Raw genomic sequence first — 25763 nt, 5'->3', positions numbered from 1 at the left:
CGGACAGAAATGAAAGTTTTAAAAGTTATCATTAATATGCTCCAAAATTTACATGAGAACATGTATATAATGAAAAGTCTATAAATAGGCAAAATTTTCCAAAGATAAAAAGACATGTGAAATGGATGTTTCACTGAAGAATTAATAATTAGTCAAACTGGAAATCTATCAATGAAAACTATGAAATAAATCATAGAAAGAAAGAAATAAAGCTAAAACACACATATATGCATGCATACATACACAGGGACAAATATTAGGTGGATTTTGGAACAGGAGTGAATGATCTGATATATATGTAACTGGCATACCAGAATGAGAATAAAGACACTAAGAATAATTGAGAAAATAATACTCAAGTTTTCCCAAATGAAGTAAAAATGATAAACTCATCATTCCAAAAATGAACAACAAACTAAAGGCTTATATATTAAGATATAAAAGAAGCAACATTGAAAATTAAAAATATTTAAACTTCATATTTTCTCTATTCTATTCAACTATTGATCTGTTTTTTTTTCCCAGTATTGTACACATGGTATTCCATTTTCTTAGAATACCATTATTCTAAATAAATACTTTTATATCTACCAATGCTAATGATTTGGTCAACAATTCCATGTTTTTCTATATGCGAGTTGGTTTCAGGCCTAAGCACTCAATAGCATCCCACCATTGTTTTATTATTTATTCCTTTCTATAATTGCTTAAATATTTGTCTATGTGTCCTCATGTTGCTGTTTAGTGGTTAAGTCATGGCAATGCTTTTGCAACCCCGTGGACTGTAGGCCCTCAGGCTCCTCTGTCCATGGGATTTCCCAGGTGAGAATACTGGAGTGGATTACCATTTCCTTCTCCAGAAGATCGCCCCAACCCAGGGATCGAACCTATGTCTCTTGCATTGGAAGGCAGATTCTTTACCACTGAATCACTAGGGAAGCCCCTCTACATGTTAAACAACTTCATAGCATAGACAGCATGTTGCTCATTTTTTCTACATCCAGCTCCTGCTTTCATCAACATAAAGTTACAAGAAAGAAAATATGAAAGATAATATTATCAGTTATCTAAATATCTAAAGGGTACCATTGTCTTTTTTTAGGATTCTACCCTCTAATAGTAAATGCAGTTCCAAAATGTATTTAACTACAGGAGACAGTGATTTCTACATAATGGAAATAAATATTTTAAATCTAACCAAAATCCTATATTGAAATTATAGCAGAAAATGGTTGAACTAGTATCAACAATAAAATCTCAGATATATCATTTTCTTATCATGACAAAGTGTACCCCTCTGAACTGTATGCCTGCTATTTCCTGTCAGTTCAAAAGAGGTCTCTTGACAGTAGGGAAAAAAAAATGTGAAAAAGTGATAGAAATATGTACACAGTAGCTATTTACATTGTCATGGATTATCTATCATTTTGAGAGTTTTGTGCCCTGAGCAGATATGCAGTTATAAAACATTACTGAATAGGACAGAAATGAGATAAAAGTGGCTTCAGCCCTTTAGTAGGGTGTAACCCAGGGCAAGTGTCTTGACCATTCTGAGCTGCCCTTTAATAGTCTCAAGATTAGGACTGAGATATGACCAAACTTTCATGGTTTCATGAGGACTCAGTTAAGTAACAACAGGAAACAGTATTTGTGAAGTTTTATAATAGAATTTGCTCAATAAATGTTATTTGATTTTCAATATTAGGAGCTATATAACTGTAGACATAGTGTCACAGATGTAGAAAACCAAACTTATGGGAGAAGAGGGGAGAGGGAATAATTGGGAGATTGAAATTGACATATACATACTATTGTCTATAAAATAGATAACTACTAAGAACCTACTGTATAGCACAGGAAACTATATTCAGTGCTCTGTAATGACCAATACAGGAAATAATTCAAAAAAGAATGGATATATGTGTAACTGATTCCCTTTGTTGAACAGCAGAAACAAACACAGCTTTGTACATCAACTATACTCCAATAAAAATTAATTTTTTTAAAAGAACGGTACGATTGAATATTTCCTTTTGGTTCCACATCTACTGTCCATGGGGTTGCAAAAAATTGGACATGACTTAGCAACTCAATAACAATAACAGTAATCACAATCTACCAGGCAAGTCCTTCAGGCATTCTCGCAGATCCACTCAGTGTATTTAAATTCCTAGCTTCCTCACCTTCATTCCAGTTCTCCAGCTGAGGCCTTTGGCAGACATAGGCCTGTATTTGGGGAGGGAAGGGAAATCTTGAAGAGAAAACTTTTCTCCACTCTGACTTAATACTTAACTACATTCCCATAGTCTTTTGGACTCTGTGGGAGAGAGAGAGGGTGGGATGATTTGAGAGAATAACATTGAAACATGTATATTATCATATGTGAAACAGATCGCCAGTAACAGGTTCGATGCACGAGACAGGGCACTCAGGGCTGGTGCACTGGGATGACCCTGAGAGATGGGATGGGGAGGGAGGTGGAAGAGGGGTTCAGGATGGGGGACACATGTACACTCATGGCTGATTCATGTGAATGTATGGAAAAAAAACCACTACAATATTGTAAAGTAATTAGCCTCCAATTAAAATAAATAAATTAAAAAAAAATACTTAACTACATTCCCATGCCTGGCCCTCCCTAGGTTATGTCACACCTCCATTCCTCTCCCCCATCACCAGCTTGAGGTGCATAAAACTGCTGGAGCCTTTTGTTCAGGGCTTCCTCTGAAGCAGGGCAGACCCCTAATCTACCTGGCTCCACGTGCCATTTCATGGGGTAAAATGCAATGCAGGCCTGAGCCTTTCTCTTATTTCATTGTAGTAAGTGATTCAAGTCTTAACTCTTTCATTTCTGCTCTACTGCTTGTACTGGCTACCCCAAAAACTGGCAGCTCCCCACCCTCCAAGCTCAGCCAAGTTCCTGACACCTCTTAAAAAAAACAAAGCCAGAGGTATATAAATTCGTATATTTAAATAAAATTTATTTGAACATAAGGCTTCCCAGGTGGCACAAGTGGTAAAGAACATAAGAGATGCAGGTTCGATCCCTGGGAGGGGAAGATCACCTGAGAAGGGCATGGCAACCCACTCCAGTATTCTTGCCTGGAGAGTCCCATGGACAGAGGAGCCTGGTAGGCTACAGTCCATAGAGTCACAAAGAGTTGGAGATGACTGAAGCGACTGAGCACAGCAGGCATGCATGCACACACTGTAAACAAAATGTAAAAGGAAAAAAACACTTGAGTGCTCAGTGGCTCAGTTGTGTCCAACTTTGCGATCTCATGGACTGTAGCCTGCCAGGTTCCTCTGTCCATGGGATTCTCCAGGCAAGAATACTGGAGTGGGTTGCCGTTTCATTCTCCAGGGGATCTTCCCAATCTTGGGATAGAACCCCCATCACCTGTGGATCCTGCTTGGCAGGCAGATTCTTTACCTCTAGCTACCTGGGAAGCCCACCCAAAACTACACAATGCGTCTTCATTAATTCATGAATATCTTTATAAGGAACAACATTTTTAGTATTATACTTTTTAAATTCATTTTAATAACATTTTATATGTATTTTAACAACATTTATTAATAGAATGTAGTATTGTAATAAGCATTCCTTTATGCTGAACTTTAATACATTTATTTGAATTTTTGTAACAATCATATGATTGTTTGGGACAATCATATGATTATATATATTGGAAATATACATGTTTTCCAATTTTTAAGAAGCCAAAATTTTTCATATAAGGAGTCCCATCTGTAAACCTCAAATATTTGCTTATCTATTGATTTGAGAAACTGATATTCAGTATAAAAAATTAGTTGCTGTTCTTATTACCAAGTACATGGCTGTGAGGAAAGGCAGTAAATATCTTTTATCCACAGGATAAATGGATTGTCAAGGAAAGTTGGAATTCAAAACAACTTATTCTTTTGATAAAACTTGCAAACCTTGTTCAAAGTAAAGAGCAGGAAAGAGACCCCTTGTCTCCATGAAAATAATGTAAAATAATTTGCTGCTGTGTTTTTGTTTGCTTGTTGTATTTGACCTTGTGTTATTCAAGAAATTGAAATTGCAAAACTACAAGGTTGAAGCTAAGGTTTTAGGTTTCAGGGCATTTCAAAAAATCTATTTGCAATGGGGTTCTGAATCTGAATTTTTTTCCTCTGTGATTGTTTTCCTTAAATTTCTCACTACAGAAGGACCTGAAAAAAATGAACAAGAAGGTACAATATGTGCATGCGTGCATGCTAAGTTGCTTCAGTCATGTCCAACTCCTTGTGACCCCATGGACTGTAGCCCACCAGGCTGCTCTGTCAGTGGGATTCTCCAGGCAAGAAAACTGGAGTGGGTTGCCATGCCCTCCTCCCAACTCGAACCCGTGTCTCAAGTCTCCTGCACCAGCAGGTGGGTCCTTTATTTAACACTAGCACCACCTGCATACATATACAGTATGTGAGTCCTGATACTTTCCTTCCTCAGCTAGTGGGCTCACTAATAAAGCTGCATTTGTTGGAGACAGAGATTGCATAGTTACAACAAGGCAGACTCATGGTCATTTTAAAACTTCGACATTTTGTGCATCTTTATCCATGCAAAGTGTTAAAGAATTTCAATTAAATACTTTAGTGCAGAACTGTAAAAACCAATTTAGAGACCTAAATTGAAGTTGTTTCCTTTGTTATTCAACATGTAACATATTAGAACATGCTTTTCTTTCCAAAAGAATTGATTTTTAATCAAATACTCAACATTTGTAGGGTTATTTTTTAAGCTAGCAAAGTAATTCCATTATTCTAATTGTATCCTACCTGCTTGAATTAATGAACCTAATTTCAAACCTTTTGATATATTTTAGTGCACACATTCATTTTGTTAAATTATATGCATATAAATGATTGCTATTTTTAGAAGTCTTCTGATAATGATTTCCTCAAGAAAGGTATTAAAACTAGACAATAAAAGTCATTTTGTATATTATTTGTTTACTTTTTATAACAACAAATCATATGTAATTTATCACTGTGTTGGCTTGTCAAAATAATCTCTATTTCTAAATTATTTTTCTTTTGATGTAAGCAATTTAACTTCAGTTTGCATGAATTAAATTGTATGAACAGAATTAAGAATAAACTCAAACTATTAGATTAAATATTTTGTATCAAAACTTATTTTTTATTATGGTAGTTATATTATCTTCTCACCTCAAATGACCTACATATGGAATTTTGTGTATACATTACTGCTGGATTTATTTTAATCTGGTAACAGATATTTATACTAAGGTTATGATTATTTATTAGCTCATTCTTTTTCTTTGTGGTTACATTTTTCTGATATCACTTTTCTCCAGAACGTAAATAAAGAACTTTCAGAACATATGTTAGAAGGTGAAAAACACTATTTCTAAGTGTAAAACATTTTTAATTTCAGATTTATTTGTGTAAAGGGTTAAGGTTATGTGAATGTCATGTCTTTATGAAGTACTACACTCTAGTTTTATTACTAATTCCCCTCTTCATCAAATCAAACACTGCATATGGTTATATCATTGATTTCTTAATTTTATGAAAATTACTCTACCAACAGCTGGTCTCTTGAACAAATGAATATGTCAACGGCTGATTACAGATTAATGATATAGCTATTTTTCAAAGGTGTAGCATTTCACATTCAAATTTAGCCTCTTAGTAGTTTAGAATGCGTATTTAAAAGGAACATCTCTAACTTATGCATTTAAATACTTCTATTGATATGAAATTGAATGCATTTGAAGGCAAAGCATAAGCACTTTGGGAGGAAAAAAAAGACTGAAAGAATTTAAATTTAGGATTATTGAAAAGCACATCTGCCTTGAATGTGATGATTTATCAAGATCAGCAGGAAGCAACTGCTAATCAAATTTGCCTGAAGACATCAGACAATATTCTATTATCAGACAAGCTTATTTAAGGTCATTTTAAAAATGTTTATTCAACTTGTAAAAATTTTAAAGTTGAAGTAAAAATCAGAAAGTACTCTGAAATTCTCCTTGCCAAGCATATTCTGAAAAACTTGTGTCATCAATGCATTTTAAATGATAAGGGCTGCTAATCATAGCAATAGTTTTCTTACCCTTTGGGATGCTACAATAATTTCTGAAAATGAGTACTTTTTTTTTTTATTTTTACCATTTTACTTTTTGGCCTGTCAGCTACTGTAATAAATGATTTAACTATATACTTGAAAAATGCATTTTATATTGGGTCTCTAGGCCATGGTTAGGTAAGCAATAACAAAGGTAATTGGATAAAATTAACAAATAAACCTATTCTTCGTATTAATACATTGAACATACCACTGTGTTGTTTCCTAGTTTTGAAGAATTTTGCTTTCTTGTGTTACTATGATTGACATATTGAAAGATGAATTTCATTTGAAATTCATATTGCCTGTCATTCGGTTTGGAGAAAACTTTTACTGATATTAACACACAATGTATTGAATGCACATAGATAAATAAAACTCCTCCAGAACTGAAAAGTCTACTGAAAATTCTGCTGAAAAATGCAAGTAGTTGAAGGTGCTCCAATGAAAGCTATATTTTTGCAAAATTACTTTTTAAAGTCCTATAGATTTTTAAATTGCCATTTAAGTAAACCTGTAAGTTTTAGTCACTGGAGCATGAGTTTATTTTGTCACATAAGTGAAAGTCACTCAGTTGTGTCCAACTCTTTGTGACCCCATGGACTATATGGTCCATGGAATTCTCCTGGCCAGAATATTGGAGTGGATAGCCTTTCCCTTCTCCAGGGGATCTTCCCAACCAAGGATTGAAACCAGGTCTCCCACATTGCAAGCAGATTCTTTACCAGCTAAGACACAAGAGATGCCTTGTCACATAACTTTTCTACAATTTAATTCTAGCAATGGCAAAAATGTCAGCTGAAATCACAAGAGCATTTTAAGGAACTTAGAACAAATATACCAAAACATAGTTATTAATGTCATCTTTTGTACAGAAGACAAATTCTTTTAAGTATATGTTACTGCAAATCTCAACAAACTGTCCAAGCTGATGAGTAACCCATACACTCACACACACAGGCACACGCTCAAATTTAGTCAATTTACCTGTGAGTTTCTAGGTACTTGTGCAGCAAATAAGCTCCATAACCCAAGCTTGAAACTCTGCTGTTGTTCTAAAATAGTGTCTAAATGAGGTGTGAAGAGCCAACTCATTTGAAAAGACCCTGATGCTGAGAAAGATTGAGAGGAGGGGGTGAAGCAGGTGACAGAGGATGAGATGGTTGGATGGCATCACCAACTTGATAGATATGAGTTTGAGCAAACTCCAGGAGATAGTGAAACACAGTGAAGCTGGCATGTGACAGTCCATTGGGTTGCAAAAAGTTGGACATGACTTGGTGACTGAGCAACAACAAATAAGGTGATTGAGGAAAAGGGAACATACTTCAACCAGGGTCACATGATAACTAAGTGGTGGAACCACTTATACAAATTATACAAATATAACTTAAAGACAAATTTAAATGCTTAGAACTGAATTTTTAACTCTATACTTGAGGACTTTCCAAGGGTATTATTTTTGAAAGACACTGTTTTAATCAGTTCAGACTACTATAAAAAAAATATGTCAACTGAGTGGGCTATGAACAACCAAAATTTGTTTCTCACATTTTTTTGAGACTGGAAACTGGATATCAAGATGCCAACATGATCAGATTCTGGTGAGGACCCTGTTCCAGGATGCAGATTGCTGATTCTTGTAAACTCACATGGTAGAGAGAAGAGAAGGAAGCTCTCTCCTGACTCTTACAAGGGCACTAATCCTACTCATGAGGGCTTCACCCTCATTACCTCATCCAACCCTGGTTACCTCCCCAAGGTCCCACCTCCTAATTCCTATTACATGGCAGGTAGAGTTACAACATAGGAATTTTCAAGGGGACACAAACATTCGGTCTGTAACAGTCCCTATTCTATGAACTAAAAGCAATGTAAGAACACAGAAGGAAAATATTGATTTTAATAATACTTTTTTTTTAAAATTAGATCTAGGAAACCTATAATTAATATGATTCAAATATTAGAATTAGAGCATAAGCCCTCACATAAAATAATACCTTGGGCACAAACTTTAAAACAATTTATTTGCATTCCCGTTAAAAACATAACACACTGATATCTTGGGCTATAGAACTTAAATTACATTTTATAATTTTTTCAGTTATCTTAATATATTTTAGAAAGCCAGAAAAAATCACTTGCAAATATATGGAGAAAGTCATTTATTTTAATTATTAAAATTCTTTTCTATGCACAGGTGGTATTAATATTTTTAATTTACTATCTCCCACTTAGACTAGAAATAGACATAAAAGCTTGCATTAAATGCACAGCTGTGCTTAATGCTTTCTAATTATGCTTTTTCTCATTTTTACTTTTTGTATTTATGCAAATACAATTAATTATATTGATTAAACCAATGATATACAATAATTCTTAGCATCCTAAAATATGTATAGTTTTTATCAAATTAGTAATTATTGCAATTACTTTAGTAAGAAATATTCTCAATAGTAGAAGATTCAAGAAGCTTGATACTCAAGGAAAAACAAATTTGGGGAAATTTGGGGTGTAAAAGACACATATATGGAATTAGATAAATCTTTCAATGGGGCTACCATATACAGTTTGTTTCAGAGATGGTAACAGAGGTATTTACTATGAAATAGTCTCAGATTCTTAATTCATTATTTTAGAGAAAATTTTACTAATAAATATTAGGGAAAGTTACCCTCAAAACCTATTATTAAATAATTTCTTTTCCATGGTTCTAGAATTATACTTATATTTCTTAAATAGAACAGTGATAATTTCTCCAAGAACAGGATCAATATGAATCTTTATAATCATATGATCTATGCATAATTTTTTTATTTTAATAATACATTAGTAATATTTTTGTCACATTTTGAGATTTTCAAATTTTCTTGAGACTCTTTTATATCATCCTCAGTGTTATATAATTACTTCTAGTCATTACTGCCTGTGAGTGAGTAAGTGAAAGTGGCTCAGTCGTGTTTGACTCTTCTCCAGGCCAGAATACCGGAGAGGGTAGCCCTTCCTTTCTCCAGGGGAACTTCCTATAATATGTAAGTAACTATTAATAGTTCTTAAGCTTGAACTGGTTAGGTATGGAAAATATTGTATACCCATAAATGCATATGCATTTAGCCTATATTAATATTAAAATAATTATATTAATAGATTACAAAATTTTACTTTCCTCAGAAAACTTACACATACACATTTTATTTAATGTGGATTTATATGTATAATTTATTTGGTGAAGGCATTCAACAAGCAGTTTGTATAGGTATAGAAAGAAACTGTGTGAGGATGTGGAGGCCATGTATGTACTTTTTATATTAACTACTCTTAGTGCTTTAAATTCAACATAAGAGCACCTTGTAAGAGTGAAATGCCTTGCCTTTTCCTGTTTCTTGTTTTCAAAGTGTTCAGGCTACTTTTACTTTTAAGTATAATGTTAGCTGTAGTATCATCATAGATACCTTTTTATCATATTGAGAAAGTTTCCATGTACTCCTAACTTTTGAGTATTTTTGTCATGAAAGCGTGTTTAAAATTTTCAGATGCTTTTTTCTGCATCTAGTGAGATTATCATGTAGCTGTTTTTATTTATTCAATTAATATGACCTGTAACACGTTTTGCATCACATTCCTGGCCTAACCCCCATTTTGTTATGGTATATAGCCTGGTAGGCTACAGTTAATGGTCTCTCAAAGAGTCAGATATGACTGAGCTACTTCACTCACTCACTCATAATAAATTTATATGCTGATGAATTGACTGTTCATGTATTTTTTTTGTGAACAGTTTGCATTAGCTGCCCTCACCCAGTATACCAAAAGGCAGGGAGTGCCTGTCAGTGCCCAGGCTGGCACCACTGATATGGCAAGTGGCTCAGTGTTCACCGTCACTGCTCAGGGGCTTCTGCTGCACCACTGCAGTGAACTCAGTCCCAGGAACATTATGAGATCTGAGTCAGCAAGAGGTTCTGGAATCTTCCCTGTCAGTGACTCTGGAAGGTCTGATTGACTATTACAGTCCTCTTCATTTGAGGTTTATAACTATTAAGTTACAAAATGGCAGCAGCCAAGAGAAGTCCTATAAGCAGCCTGTCCCCCTGTCTTGAGTGTCTATCTCTGCTATAACAAGGTGATTTTACATTTAAAGAAGAAAGAAAACTAGAATGGAAGGAAGGAAGGAAAGGGAAAAGAGTGAAAAAAAGTCTTTACTTTTTCTTTTCTAACAGAATCGCATCTTTAATGCCATTTATTTTTTGAGATTTAATCAGGCCCCCAAAGGGCTCCCATCAGCTGTCTTTATACCTGGTTCTCTCTGTTAAAATCCTAAATGGTTAAAGATTAGAGTGTTGCTCTCAAGGAGCTACCAGCCTCCACTTAATGTTTATTTTACAACCAGAATTTCCGTTACTTTCAATAGCATCCTTATGCTTAAGCTTTTCCTCTCTTCTGTTCCAAATTCAGCCTGTCCCCTAGAGGGGAAAGTCACACACCTCTTTGACCTTACCGCCTTCCTAACCCCAAGGTCAATCTCCTGGACCACTGTTGTGGAGCTGGGATGTGGGCAGAGCCATTGGCCCAACTTTCAGAATGGAATCCCTGCTTCACAAGCCAGGCTCTGGACAAGGGCAGTAGCTCAAGATCCTCTCAGCTTGACCCTAGAGCATAAAATCTCTACCTAATGAATAATGTTTCAGCATCAAATACTGAAACTAAAGCTCTGATACTTTGGCCACCCGATGTGAAGAGGACCCACTGAAAAAGAACCCTGAGGCTGGTGCACGGGGATGACCCAGAGGGAGGACAAGGGGAGGAGGGAGGTGGGAGGGGGTTCACGAAGGGGAACACATGTACACCCGGGGCAGATTCATGTCAATGTATGGCAAAACCAACCAATATAATATTGTAAAGTAATTAGCCTCCAATCAAAATAAAAATAAAAAAAAGAAAGATTGAAGGTAAAAGGAGAAGGGGGCAGCACAGGATGAGATGGTTTGATAACATCATTGATTCAGTGGACATGAATTGAGAAATCTCTGGGAGATAGTGGAGGACAGAGGAACCTGGCATGCTGCAGTCCATGGGGTCACAAAGATTGGGGCATGACTTAGCAAGAGAACAACAACAAATGGATAGTGTTAAGCAGGAATGTTAGCAGCAGGTATTCTGGGACGGCTGAACCTGGAACAGAACCTCCTCCTTAGGAATCAGAGACAGATGGGGAAAGGCAGTTTCAGCTCTCTCCCTGTCTATTGCCTGTACAATAGACAGCTCCTGCTGCTGCTACTGCTGCTAAGTCACTTCAGTCGTGTCCGACTCTGTGCGACCCCAGAGACGGCAGCCCACCAGGCTCCCCCATCCCTGGGATTCTATAGCTGTACAATACAGCTCCTATAGCTTGGCTGTGGGGAGCACAGGAAAAGCTCAAGCTCATGTCCTGCATGTCCTGGAGCGATACTGTACACTGGGCTGGGATCCAGAGGGATGGAGAACCCTGGCCACATCCACCATCAAGTGATGCCATCATATGGAGCTGGCTGGGTTTGGACAGCATTGTGGCTTAAATGCCACAGTCTCTGGGTATTCTGACCGGTATTTAGTACATTTCTTTTTTTTGTCAATGCATTTTCTATTCACTCCTTGTATGTCTTTAGGGCAATATTCAGAGGTTTTAAAGTTTGCTTTTTTAAAAAAATAATTTTCACTGATTATGATGGTTTCTCTTCGGAAAGGATCCATTAACATTTCAGATGTCAAAAGGCAATTTTTCCCAAAAAATATATACTACTGTAAGGAATATAATTATCATCATTGTATTTTAATAATTATATGTGAAATATGTTCTGGCTAATGAGCTACTGTTCTCAACAGTGTATAATGATATTTTCTGTATATTAAATGATGAAACACATGAAGTTATCTAGCATAGGATATGACATGTAAGTAACTCTTGATAAAGTTCTCCTCTTCTTGAACTGGGGGGCAATTTATGATTATGGATGATCTGGAATTCATCTTGCCTGCAATAAACGGTCTTGAAAGAACCTCTTAAGTTTTCTGTCTCATCAAAAGAAACCAGATGTTGCTAGGGAGATTTTCTGGAACTTACAGTGTCTCACGTTTCATTTGCAAAGGTGTGAACTATGTTTAGTTGTATATGCTTTTATATCAATAATTATTTTATGCTAATGTTTCCATATGCATATTCTTCTACCATCTGTTATTTATGCCTGTAGAAGTATATCCAACTAGTACTTCTAAGACTATAGAGCCTTCAAAGAACTCTGTAGGTGAAAGCAATAAGCCCTTTAACATCACACGAGTGCCAGTCTCCTCCTAGGTTCAATCCTTATATTTAATCAAGTTTTATCAATCCTATCTTTTTCTGACATCCAATATTTACTGAAATCTTACTCTGCCTTTTAGATTTGTGCACTGATTTCAGTTTTTCTGCTTTGCCCTTGGAACTTATTAAGTATGTAATTGAGATTTACCTTTTTGGCTTTTCTCCCTTTTACCTATTTATGAGATTTGATATTAATTCTGACATCCTACCCTGCCATGAGCAGAAGTTAAAAAATTAAACTCATCCCTTTGCCAATTCCCTGAGCCAAATACCTCTTCTAAATGTTGAACATTGTTACACACCAAAATAATTTCTTATAGAATATTTATTTTATCATTTGAATGAATTTTTTTCTTTTTTTTTTATTGGAGGCTAATTATTTTACAATATTATATTGGTTGGTTTTGCCATACATTGACATGAATTCGCCCCGGGTGTACATGAGCTCCCCTTCCTGAACCCTCCTTCCACCTCCCTCCTCCCTTTACCCTACCTCTGGGTCATCCCTGCACACCAGCCCCGAGCATCCTATAACATGCATCGACCCTGAACTAGTGATTCGTTTCACATATGACAACATACATGTTTCAATGCCATTCTCCCAAATCATCCCACTCTCACCCTCTCCCACAGAGTCCCAAAGACTGTTCTATACATCTGTGTCTCTTTTGCTGTCTTGTATACAGGGTTATCATTTGCATCTTTCTAAATTCCATATATAGGCGTTAGTATACTGTATTGGTGTTTTTGTTTCTGGCTTACTTCACTCTGTATAATAGGCTCCAGTTTCATCCACCTCATTAGAACTGATTCAAATGCATTCTTTTTAATGGCTGAGAAATACTCCATTGTGTATATGTACCAAAGCTTTCTTATCCATTCGTCTGCAGATGGACGTCTAGGTTGCTTCCATGTCCTGGCTATTATAAACAGTGCTGCGATGAACATTGGAGTACATGTGTCTCTTTCAATTCTGGTTTCCTCGGTGTGTATGCCCAGGAGTGCGATTGCTGGATCATATGGCAGTTCTATTTCCAGTTTTTTGAGGAATCTCCACACTGTTCTCCATAGTGGCTGTACTAGTTTGCATTCCCACCAACAGTGTAAGAGGGTTCCCTTCTCTCTACACCCTCTCCAGCATTTATTGCATGTAGATTTTTGGATAGCAGCCATTCTGACTGGTGTGAAATGGTATCTCATTGTGGTTTTGATTTGCATTTCTCTGATTATGAGGGATGTTGAGCATTTTTTCATGTGTTTGTTAGCCATGTTTATGTCTTCTTTGGAGAAATGTCTGTTTAGTTCTTTGTCCCATTTTTTGATTGGGTCATTTATTTTTCTGGAATTGAGCTGCAGGAGCTGCTTGTCTATTTTGGAGATTAATCCTTTATCCATTGCTTCATTTGCTATTATTTTCTCCCATTCTGAAGGCTGTCTTTTCACCTTAATTATAGTTTCCTTTGCTGTACAGAAGCTTTTGATTTTAATTAGGTCCCATTTGTTTATTTTTGCTTTTATTTCCAATATTCTCGAGGTGGGTCTTGGAGGATCCTGCTGTGATTTATGTCAGAGAGTGTTTTGCCTACGTTCTCCTCTAGGAGTTTTATAGAATCTGGTCTTACATTTAGCTCTCTAATCCATTTTGAGTTTATTTTGGTGTATGGTGTTAGGAAGTGTTCTAGTTTCATTCTTTTACAAGTGGTTGACCAGTTTCCCCAGCACCACTTGTTAAAGAGATTGTCTTTTCTCCATTTTATATTCTTGCCTCCTTTGTCAAAGGTAAGGTGTCCATAGGTGCGTGGATTTATCTCTGGGCTTTCTCTTTTGTTCCATTCATCTATATTTCTGTTTTTATGCCAGTACCATACTGTCTTGATGACTGTGGCTTTGTAGCAGAGCCTGAAGTCCGGCAGGTTAATTCCCCCAGTTCCATTTTTCTTCCTCAAGATTGCTTTGGCTATTCGAGGTTTTTCGTATTTCCATGCAAATTGTGAGATTATTTGTTCTAGTTCTGTGAAAAATATCGTTGGTAGCTTGATAGGGATTACATTGAATGTATAAATTACTTTGGGTAGTATACTCATTTTTACAATATTTATTCTTCCAATCCATGAACACGGTATATTTCTCCATCTATTAGTGTCCTCTTTGATTACTTTCACTAGTGTTTTATAGTTTTCTATGTACAAGTCTTTTGTTTCCTTAGGTAGATATATTCCTAAGCATTTAATTCTTTTTGTTGCAACACTGAATGGAATAGTTTCCTTAATTTCTCTTTCTATTTTCTCATTATTAGTGTATAAGAATGCAAGGGATTTCTGTGTGTTGATTTTATATCCTGCAGCTTTACTGTATTCATTGATTAGCTCTAGTAGTTTTCTGGTAGAGTCTTTAGGGTTTTCTGTGTAGAGGATCATGCCCCACTTACATCTATGGATAGATCAACTAAACAGAAAATAAACAAGGAAACACAAACTTTAAATGATAGAATAGACCAGTGAGACCTAATAGATATCTATAGGACATTTCACCCCAAAACAATGAATTTCACCTTTTTCTCAAGTGCACACGGAACCTTTTCCAGGATAGATCACATCCTGGGCCATAAATCTAGCCTTGGTAAATTCAAAAAAATTGAAATCATTCCAAGCATCTTTTCTGACCACAGTGCAGTAAGATTAGATCTCAATTACAGGAGAAAAACTATTGAAAATGCCAACATATGGAGGCTGAACAACACGCTGCTGAATAATGAACAAATCATCGAAGAAATCAAAAGAGAAATCAAAATCTGCATAGAAATGAATGAAAATGAAAACACAACAACCCAAAACCTCTGGGACGTTGTAAAAGCAGTGCTAAGGGGGAAGTTCATAGCAATACAGGCACACCTCAAGAAACAAGAGAAAACTCAACTAAATAACCTAACTGAATGAATTATTTTTAATTGCTTGAATTAGACATAGAGTGTAATACATAAACTGGACTATTATTGTTATCTTTAAAAGTGCCACAGGGCCTATAGGGGAGCTCTCCCTGGAAGGAAGGGTACCTGGGGTAGAGATCAAGAAGAAGGTGGGGGATAAGCCAGACCTGAAAGGATTGCATGAAGAGAAGAGAATCCTGAGTGAATTAATGAATATTAGTATAAGTGAAAAATTTAGAATCTATAAATCACTCCAGAGATACTTAAGGGCTAAAGGTTTATTGGTAGCCACACTGGAAGATAATTTTTGAAAGGCAAGCTGAATCCAGACTGTGGAAGATTTAGGTTTGAAAAGCATAAGAACTCAACACTTAATGCTACTGCTGTTGCTCTGTTCTCCAGAATAAAGGAAGTTGATACATCAGGGAAATATCAGCGAATATTTTGAAATACAGATAAAAGAGACATGGACAGAACCATGTTAGGGATATGAGTTGATAAACAGTTAAACAAGGGGAATGGAAAGAAAGGAGACAGCAGTGATAAAAAATCATGATAACAGGACCAACAGATCTTCAGATGGGAGCGAGAAGTGTCAAGTGTGACCAAAGCTTTAGAAAATAAAATAGGAAAACAAAAACAAAACCAGAGAGTGGTTGATCATGGGGATTTAAGGTTTATGTAATCAGTGTACAACTGTTTATTGCTTCAAGGTAATATTCTGCATTACAACAAGACTTAAAATTTAAAGTAATAAGCAGAGAACATGGTATATTTTATCCAGAGATAATAAAACTGCATAGCCTCAAGTGTCTGCTGTGAAATTTCCTTTTTAAAGCATTAATTATATGAATGTGTCACATTAAGAAGTTCTTGGAAAGAATTCTTATGTTCCACTCAGAAAGCTGGATTGATTTTTTTCTGTTCTTGAACCATGAAAATTTCATTAAAATATCGCTTCTTGAGGATCTTACTTTCATGTGTAAAGAGTTATTTAATATTGGCTATCAATTCAGGTAACAATTATTTCCAATGGGTGATCTGTTCTCAAGATATATGGATCAGATTAGAAAGTCCCTGTACGTTGAATATTTACCTATGAACAGTTAAATTCATTAAATGTCTCCTAATATCTAGAGTCTGAATTGTTGCAGAAGTAAGAAAGATATGCTTTTCCAATCAAGACACATGATTTATCAAAATTGCTCAGTGTGGAAAAAATATTATAACTCCCCATATACTGGAAGTTTATATATTTGGCAAAATGTAATAGTGCTTGTGATTTAGCTGACTTGAAATTTATTAATTTTCATTACTGGAACTAATTATGGCCATTTCTACTTACTATTTCCCTCATTAGAAAGCTCTAGTGTATGTCATTGTCAATTAATGACTCATCTCTCACTACCTCATCTGTGTGTTATATTAACTTTATGAGTAGTGAAGGGTTTAAGCATGTAGGTAGTTTTGGTTATTATTATTAATTGCGGGTGAAAAGCAACTAGAAGTGTAGCAAGATGATCTGCATCACACCCAGGTTCTCTCATGCCTGAAGATTACATTTATGGAGGCACTTAAAAGAGAAATAGCATTTTCTGTGTATTTATAAAGATATAAATTCTTGAATATTGGAAAGGGCCTATGCAAATGTGAGGTCTTAAGGTAAGCATCATATTAAATATGCTTCTATAAATAATTGCCAGTATAATATTTAAAGGGTGAAGTCAATTCCATTGAAGGAAAAGCCTTATAATGTGGCATACTAGAAAGTATAGATGAACTAATGACCTCTTTTTTTTGGTTACATCTTAATTAAACCTCTGGCTCAAAAGTGGTGTAACCTCATCTTTTGATTTTGTATCATCAAATCAGTGTACAGAATGTTTATTAAAAATCAAAACTTTTCATCCTTAATACCTTGACTATAATGTGGTAACTAGTAATCAATCCAATGTCATATCAGCAACTACCCTGGAAGAGAGAGAAAACCCATAACAACTATAGAAGCAGATATTACCTCCATAGGGAACTATTTGTAACACATATATTTGACAAAAGGCAAATATTAAAAACATATGGAATCTCTACAAAGCAATGAAAGACAAATAATGATAGAAAAATGAGCAAATGATAGGTCACACAAAAATACTACATACGAAAATACAATCTGTAATGACAAAAAACAGATCAGAAGTTATCAAAGGATAGGGGTGGGAGGAAGGCAAAAACTTAAAGGGAAACAAGGAAACATTTGCGGTTGCTGAAAATGATTGCTCTGTTTTGTTTTGAAATGGTTTCAAGTGTATGCCAAAAATCCTCAAGCTGTACACCCACCGCACATGAGTCGATTGTCATTCACTTCACTTCAGTTCAGTTCAGTCACTCAGTCGTGTCCGACTCTTTGTGACCCCATGAACCACAGCACGCCAGGCCTCGCTGTCCATCACCAATTCCCGGAGTTCACTCAAACTCATGTCCATCGAGACGGTGATGCCATCCAGCCATCTCATTCTCTGCCGTCCCCTTCTCCTCCCGCCCCCAATCCCATCCAGCATCAGAGTCTTTTCCAATGAGTCAACTCTTCACATGAGGTGGCCAAAGTATTGCAGTTTCAGCTTTAGCATCAGTCCTTCCAATGAACACCCAGGATTGATCTCCTTTAGAATGGACTGGTTGGATCTCCTTGCAGTCCGAGGGACTCTCAGAGTCTTCTCCAACACCACAGTTCAAAAGCATCAATTCTTCGGTGATCAGCTTTCTTCACAGTCCAACTCTCACATCCATACATGACCACTGGAAAAACCATAGCCTTGACTAGATGGACCTTTGTTGGCAAAGTAATGTCTCTGCTTTTTAATATACAATCTAGGTTGGACATAATTTTCCTTCCAAGGAGTAAGCGTCTTTTAATTTCATGGCTGCAGTCAGCATCTGCAGTGATATTGGAGCCCATAAAAACAAAGTCTGACACTGTTTCCACTATTTTTCCATCTATTTCCCATGAAGTGATGGGACCAGATGCCATGATCTTTGTTTTCTGAATGTTGAGCTTCAAGCCAAACTTTTCACTCTCTTTCACTTTCATCAAGAGGCTTTTTAGTTCCTCTTCAATTTCTGCCATAAGGGTGGTGTCATCTGCATATCTGAGGTTATTAATATTTCTCCTGTCAATCTTGATTCCAGCTTGTGCTTCTTCCAGCCCAGTGTTCCTCATGATGTACTCTGCATATAAAGTTAAATAAGCAGGGTAACAATATACAACCTTGACGTACTCCTTTTCCTATTTGGAAACAGTCTGTTGTTCCATGTCCAGTTTTAACTGTTGCTTCCTGACCTGCATACAGGTTTCTCAAGAGGCAGGTCAGGTGGTCTGGGATTCCCATCTCTTTCAGAATTTTCCACAGTTTCTTGTGATCCACACAGTCAAAGGCTTTGGCAGAGTCAATGAAGCAGAAATGGATGTTTTTCTGGAACTCTCTTGCTTTCTCCATGAGCCAGAGGATGTTGGCAATTTGATCTCTGGTTCCTCTGCCTTTTCTAAAACAAGCTTGAACATCTGGAAGTTCATGGTTCACGTATTGCTGAAGCCTGGCTTGGAGAATTTTGAGCATGACTTTACTAGCGTGTGAGATGAGTGCAACTGTGCAGTAGTTTGAGCATTATTTGGCATTCCCTTTCTTTGGGATTGGAATGAAGACTGACCTTTTCCAGTCCTGTGGCCACTGCTGAGTTTTCCACATTTGCTGGCATATTGAGTGCAGCACTTTCACAGCATCATCTTTCAGGATTTGAAATAGTTCAACTGGAGTTCCATCACCTCCACTAGCTTTGTTCATCATGATGTTTTCTAAGGCTCACTTGACTTCACATTTCTAGATGTCTGGCTCTAGGTGAGTGATCATGCCATCGTGATTATCTTGGTCGTGAAGATCTTTTTTGTACAGTTCTTCTGTGTATTCTTGCCACTTCTTCTTAATATCTTCTGCTTCTGTTAGGTCCATACCATTTCTGTCCTTTATTGAGCCCATCTTTGCATGAAATGTTCTCTTGATATCTCTAAATTTCTTGAAGAGACCTCTTGTTTTTCCTATTCTGTTGTTTCCCTCTATTTCTTTGCATTGATCGCTGAGGAAGGCTTTCTTATCTCTCCTTGCTATTCTTTGGAACTCTGCATTCAGATGCTTTTATCTTTCCTTTTCTCCTTTGTTTTTTGCTTCTCTTCTTTTCACAGCTATTTGTAAGGCCTCCTCAGACAGCCATTTTGCTTTTTTTCATTTCTTTTCCATGGGGATGATCTTGGTCCCTGTCTCCTGTACAATGTCATGAACTTCCATCCATAGTTCATCAGGCACTCTATCAGATCTAGTCCCTTAAATTTATTTCTCACTCCCACTGTATAATCATAAGGGATTTGATTTAGGTCATACCTGAATGGTTTAGTGGTTTTCCTTACTTTCTTCAATTTCAGTCTGACTTTGTCAATAAGGAGTTCATGATCTGAGTCACAGTCAGCTCCTGGTCTTGGTTTTGCTAACTGTATACAGCTTCTCCATCTTTTGCTGCAAAGAATATAATCAATCTGATTTCAATGTTGACCATCTGGTGATGTCCATGTGTAGAGTCTTCCCTTGTGTTGTATGACCAGTGCGTTCCTTTGGCAAAACTCTATTAGCCTTTGCCCTGCTTCATTTCGTGCTCCAAGGCCAAATTTGCCTGTTACTCCAGGTGTTTCTTGACTTCTTACTTTTGCATTTCAGTCCCCTATAATGAAAAGGACATCTTTTTTGGGTGTTAGTTCTAAAAGGTCTTGTAGGTCTTCATAGAACCATGACAGATTGTGGTCCACTGGAGAACGGAATGGCAAACCACTTCAGTATACTTGCCTTAAGAACCCCATGAACTGTATCAAAAGGCAAAATGATAGGATACCAAATGAGGAATTCCCCAGGTTGATAGGTGCCCAGTATGCTACTGGAGATCAGTGGAGAAATAACTCCAGAAAGAATGAAGGAATGGAGCCAAAGCAAAACCAATACCCAGTTGTGGATATGACTGGTGATAGAAGTAAGGTTTGATGCTATAAAGAGCAATATTGCATGGGAACCTGGAATGTTAGGTCCATGAATCAAGGCAAATTGGAAGTGGTCAAACAGGAGATGGCAATAGTGAACATAGAGATTCTAGGAATCAGTGAACTAAATTGGACTGGAATGGGTGAATTTAACTCAGATGACCATTATACCTACTACTGTGGGCAGGATTCCCTTAGAAGAAATGGAGTAGCCATCATGGTCAACAAAAGAGTCCGAAATGCAGTACTTGGATGCAATCTTAAAAACGACAGAATGATTTCTGTTCGTGTCCAAGGCAAACCATTCAATATTACAGTAATCCAGGCCTATACCCCAAAAAGTAACGTTGAAGAAGCCAATTCTCATTTATTATACCTAAATACATTTGTTACCTCAAAAAAGAGAGGATGGATGGGTTAAAGGAAGGGGCAAAAGAAAGGGAAAGAGAAAGAAAGGAGAAGAGAAATAACCAAAATGGAGAATAAATACCATACACTGCTATTGGCTGAGAATAACTCTGGAACAGTATCTCAGTAATTTTTATACTATCTCCTAAGGCTATAAATGAGCACATACCCTGTGACCCTGCAATGTCATGCTTGGGTGCTTATTCAATAGAACTACAAGCATCTATTCTGCAAGTAATGTTTTGCTAGAATTAGGCTTATCTGTTGTCTGAACTAGCTAATCTTTTACAAACAGTGCTGTTCATAATACAGCAAAACTTGAAAGTAATAATGTCCGTCATCAGTAGAAAGACAAGTAAATTGTGAAATATCTATGTAATCAAATCCTATGTAGAAGAAACAAGTTAGGTAATGCTTGCACAATATGGATTATGATCACAAACACAAAATTAAGAGAAAGAAGTCAGACAGAAAAGAAAATATACTGAATAATAATATTTATAAAAATTCAAAGACCGACAAAATTTATCTTTAGAGGTTAGTACTCTGGTCCCCTTTGTGAAGGAGGGAGGTGGCCTGATAAGCCTTCTGAGGTCCCATCAGTGGGAAGGTCTCTTCCTTGGTTTCTTAGCAATCACAAACTTACCTTCATGGTCACTTATTTATGCCTTTTACTTCTCTTTATGCTCAGTTTAACAATAAAAATTAATTAAACAACCATCAACAAAGAGATGAAAGAAAAAGACTCAAATACTGTAACTTATAGTTTGTTTTTGTTTCTTTCTTAAATAAGATAAACTAAAAACATTTAGAAATATTAGTATTTTTAAGGTCATGTTCAGTTTAGTCAATATTAAACATGAGGTTTGCTTAAGTGTAAATAGACACCTCAAAGAATTTGAATTCAGAAGTTTCTTGAAATGGAAAGCATTTATAAGCATTAAATAATGTATATGTATATTTTTATTTTGCCTTTCACTGCAAAAGTAGTCACAGTTGTTGAATCTGAGTTACATTATTTGCATTTAAACCACAAACATTGCACTTTCCTCATAATTGAAAATGAAAGGACTCTTTGAAAGAGAAAATGGGGAAAGACTTTTAAAAAATGAGTTTCTCTGAAAGAAAATGTCCTTAGCAATTTGACTTAAAGTTATCATTTTCTTCTTATAAGAAAAATGTGAAAACTGGCCATGGCATGTTCACAGATCCTGGAAAATGGCCCATATGGCTGAGTTTGCCTTTGTTTGAACAAACCAACTTGCATAAATGGTGTTCAAAATGTGAGTGCTTAAAGTTTAAAAGGTAGAAATACACATAGAATCATTTTAATTTTTTAAACTGAATTTGACTGAAAAAAAATGCCTTTACCATGTTTAAGTAAAACATAGTTGTGGATCCTATAGTATAAGTTAGAATTATTTTTAGGATAATGTGTAGTTTTCTATTTTTAGAGGCAATGTAAATATTGGTTAAATATAATGGTCTCCTTATACTTAGGAAAGTATATGCTCATAGGGTAGCAGAGTCCTATATGACTGAACTTACATACTTAGGAATGGGACAACTTCCCTTGTAGCTCAGTCGGTAAAGAATCTGCCTGCAGTTCAGGAGACCCGGGTTCAATCCCTGGGTCAGGAAGATTCCCTGGAGAAGGAAATGACAACCCACTCCAGTATCCTTGGCTAGAAAATCCCATGGACAGAGGAGACTGGTGGGCTGCAGTCCATGGTGCCGCAAAGAGTCAGGCACAGCTGAGCGACTAACATAAACATACTTAGGAACAAAGAGGACATACTGTTCCACTTGATAATGTAATAATATAGCTATATTTCTGAAAAATAATGACAAGGAATAAAGAATAAATTGGGTGAAATCTCTATCGCAGTAAAATTTTGTGGTTGCTTGAAATTTAATTTGGAAGAACTAGTGGGTTGCTGGTAAATATGGTAATAATAAGGTAAAATACTCTTCAGTTTAATTGATAAGTAAAATATTTAATTTGAAAAATTAAATATTGGCCAGGTTTGAGGGAGGATGCGTGAAAAAAATGCCTAATGTATTTCTTAAAAACTTTTGTTTAATAAATGAGGGTCTTTCCAGGTGGCTCGGTGGTAAAGAATCTGCCTGCAGTATAGAAGTCACAAGTTCCATCCCTGAGTCTGGAAAAGCCCCTAGAGAAAGAAATGGCAACCCTCTCCAGTAATCCCATGATCAGAGGACCTTGGTGGGATACAGTCCTTGGGATCTCAAAAGAGGTGGACAAGACTTAGCAACCTAACAAACAACATAACAAACCTGCAAAAAATCAAAATGCAAAAAAATATTAAAAACACATACTGGGTGAACAACTGTTAAACATGTCTCAGTGGAAGAATTAGCTTACAGGAGAAACTGTGAACAAGCAGATGGGGAAAGTTTTGAAGGACAAAGAAGAGAGGTCCTGGTTTCCTGAGGATGAATGTCTCTGGTTCTACTCTGTTTGGGAGTACTGTCATGTGTGCTAAGTTGGTTCAGTCATGTCGGACTCTGCTACCGTATGGACTATAGTCTGCCATGCTCTTATGTCCTTAGAATTTTCCAGGCAAGAATTGTGCAGTGGGTTGCCATTTCCTCCACCAGGGGATCTTCCCCACCCAGGGATCAAACCTGTGTCTCTTTCTCTTACATCTATATCACCAGTTCATTTGTTTGTTTTTAACCACTAATTCCACCTGGGAAGCTGTCAGCCAACTGAAAATCATAGGAACAAGACAAGCCTAAACTGGGAATTGATGAGGAGAACCTTATAAATACAAAGTCAGGGAGATTTTAGACACCACAGAGATCCATATGAAGGGCAACTACATACCATTATCAAACTAGGAATCTAAGACTGAAAGAGTTACCCATTCATAATTATTCCAGACCAGCATAAGCCCAGACTGTCCTGGGAAAATGACAATTAATAGCCACACCACTTGAACCTCATATTGAACTTGAGGGCAGATTGGTTTGATAGATAGTTTGGCAGAGCTAGTGTAGCCGAGATGCTCTACAAAACCAAACAGTTTCTGGGAAAAAGAAAGCATTTAAAAACATTCAGTGAAATAACAGACACTGGATCAATGGCATTACTGTACATGTTTGGAACATTATATATGCAACTGCTGTGATCTGTGGTCAAAGGAAAAATGCTGAAGTCCTCAGAGTATTTTAAAATCCAAAATATATCACCAAAGAAAGGTGAGCAAAATAGAAACAGAGACCACTGTTACAGCATGTAACCAGTCACCAAACAGGATAATAAATAAAAATGAAGAAATAACAAAAATATGTCTGTTATTCAGAAGCAGCATGAAAAGTTGAGAAAAATAAAATAGTTTGTCATAGCTAGTACCTACTTAGGTCCAGGGAAGAAGGCTACTGCCAGGGGTGTTGTGCTTAGAGGAACAGCCCTATAAATGGTTCTGGATAACACAATATAAAAAAGCCAATGACATAACGGACACTATTGTCACTAGGGATTCAGAGCCTTCAGTTGGCATGATGTTACTGGAAGGTGGAAAATACCCATTCCCGTGATCAACACTATTAAAGCTTTGGAGAAAATCGATATAACATTTGCTTTGTAACATTGATATGAAAGGCAACAAGTTTCAAATAGCCAGAAGTTTTATGAAGTTTGCTACAGCTGGCATAAACTTTTATTCTTAAAGTGGAAAGAATTTAAATATCAGAAACAAGTAAAGGAAAAAAAATAATTGAATTTTCATATCTTTCTATCAGATTCAATGAATGTAAAGGATTCTTGAATATGGAATATTATTTCCCTATAATTCTGTCAAAGTTCTATACTTTGTTACACTCAAATTCATGATTTCTGATAACTCACAAATCATTATATTTGCCACAAATTACCCATGGTGGTAATTGTCCATGATGGTAAGGAAATTTTTCAATATTAGCTATTCATTGTTAGTCTTAAATTTGGATACAAATATCTACACATAATAAGTACAGTATCTGTTATTTAGATCAGAAACTAGAATTCCAGATAGCTTTAATATAATGTTCAAATATCATGCACCAACATCAGGTTGATTTAAACAAGCTTGATTTTAAAAGTTGATATATATTGATATATATTCATTATAATTTATATTTTAACTATTCATTTTAATGCACACTTCTGAAATATTCAAAGAAAAATTGTTGAAAATAGGTTTGAAACATTTTTTAAGGTCTTGAGTTTTTATAGTTAATTATATTCATATTTTTCATGAAAACACATTTAAATTTAGTATACTTAGAATTACATTACAATTTAAACCTTTATATTATATTAATAGATTTTGACGTGAGAGACGCCGGCCCCTGAGGCGCAGACGCGACGCGAGAGACGCCGGTCCCGGCGGCGCAGACTCGACGCGACGAACCACGCAAAGGGGTGCGGCCGTGAGGAGCTACCCCACGCCTGAGGCCAGGGCCGGCGGCCGAGAGGAGCTACCCCATGACCAACAGGCAGTGGCTGCGCGGGCGCAGGAGGGCCGAGAGAAGCTACTCCGCGTTCAAGGTCAGGAGGGGCGGCCTTAAGGAGATACCCATCGTCCAAGGTAAGGTACAGCGGCTGCACTTTGCTGGAGCGGCTGTGAAGAGATTTTCCACTACCAAGGTAAGAGAAACCCAAATAAGACGGTAGGTATTGCTAGGGGGCATCAGAGCTGATCACATGGACCACAGCCGAATGTGGTCCACTGGAGAAGGGAATGGCAAACCACTTCAGTATACTTGCCTTGAGAACCCCATCAACAGTAACAAAGGGCAAAATGATAGGATACGGAATGAGGAATTCCCCAGGTCGGTAGGGGCCCAGTATGCTACTGGAGCTCAGTGGAGAAGAAACTCTAGAAGGAATAAAGGG

General features: G+C 36.6%; 1 pseudogene; it reads left to right on the top strand.

Annotated features, from left to right (window-relative positions):
- The first annotated feature begins 8703 nt into the window (after positions 1-8703).
- Positions 8704-25763, top strand: part of LOC148775194 (small ribosomal subunit protein uS2-like) — a 46657-nt pseudogene continuing 29597 nt past the window's right edge.

The sequence above is a fragment of the Moschus berezovskii genome, chromosome 17, assembly GCF_049115385.1.
Source record: "Moschus berezovskii isolate FMDL1 chromosome 17, NW_MosBer_1.0, whole genome shotgun sequence".
Classification (NCBI taxonomy): Eukaryota; Metazoa; Chordata; class Mammalia; order Artiodactyla; family Moschidae; genus Moschus; species Moschus berezovskii.
This window is presented reverse-complemented; position numbering and strand designations above follow the sequence as displayed.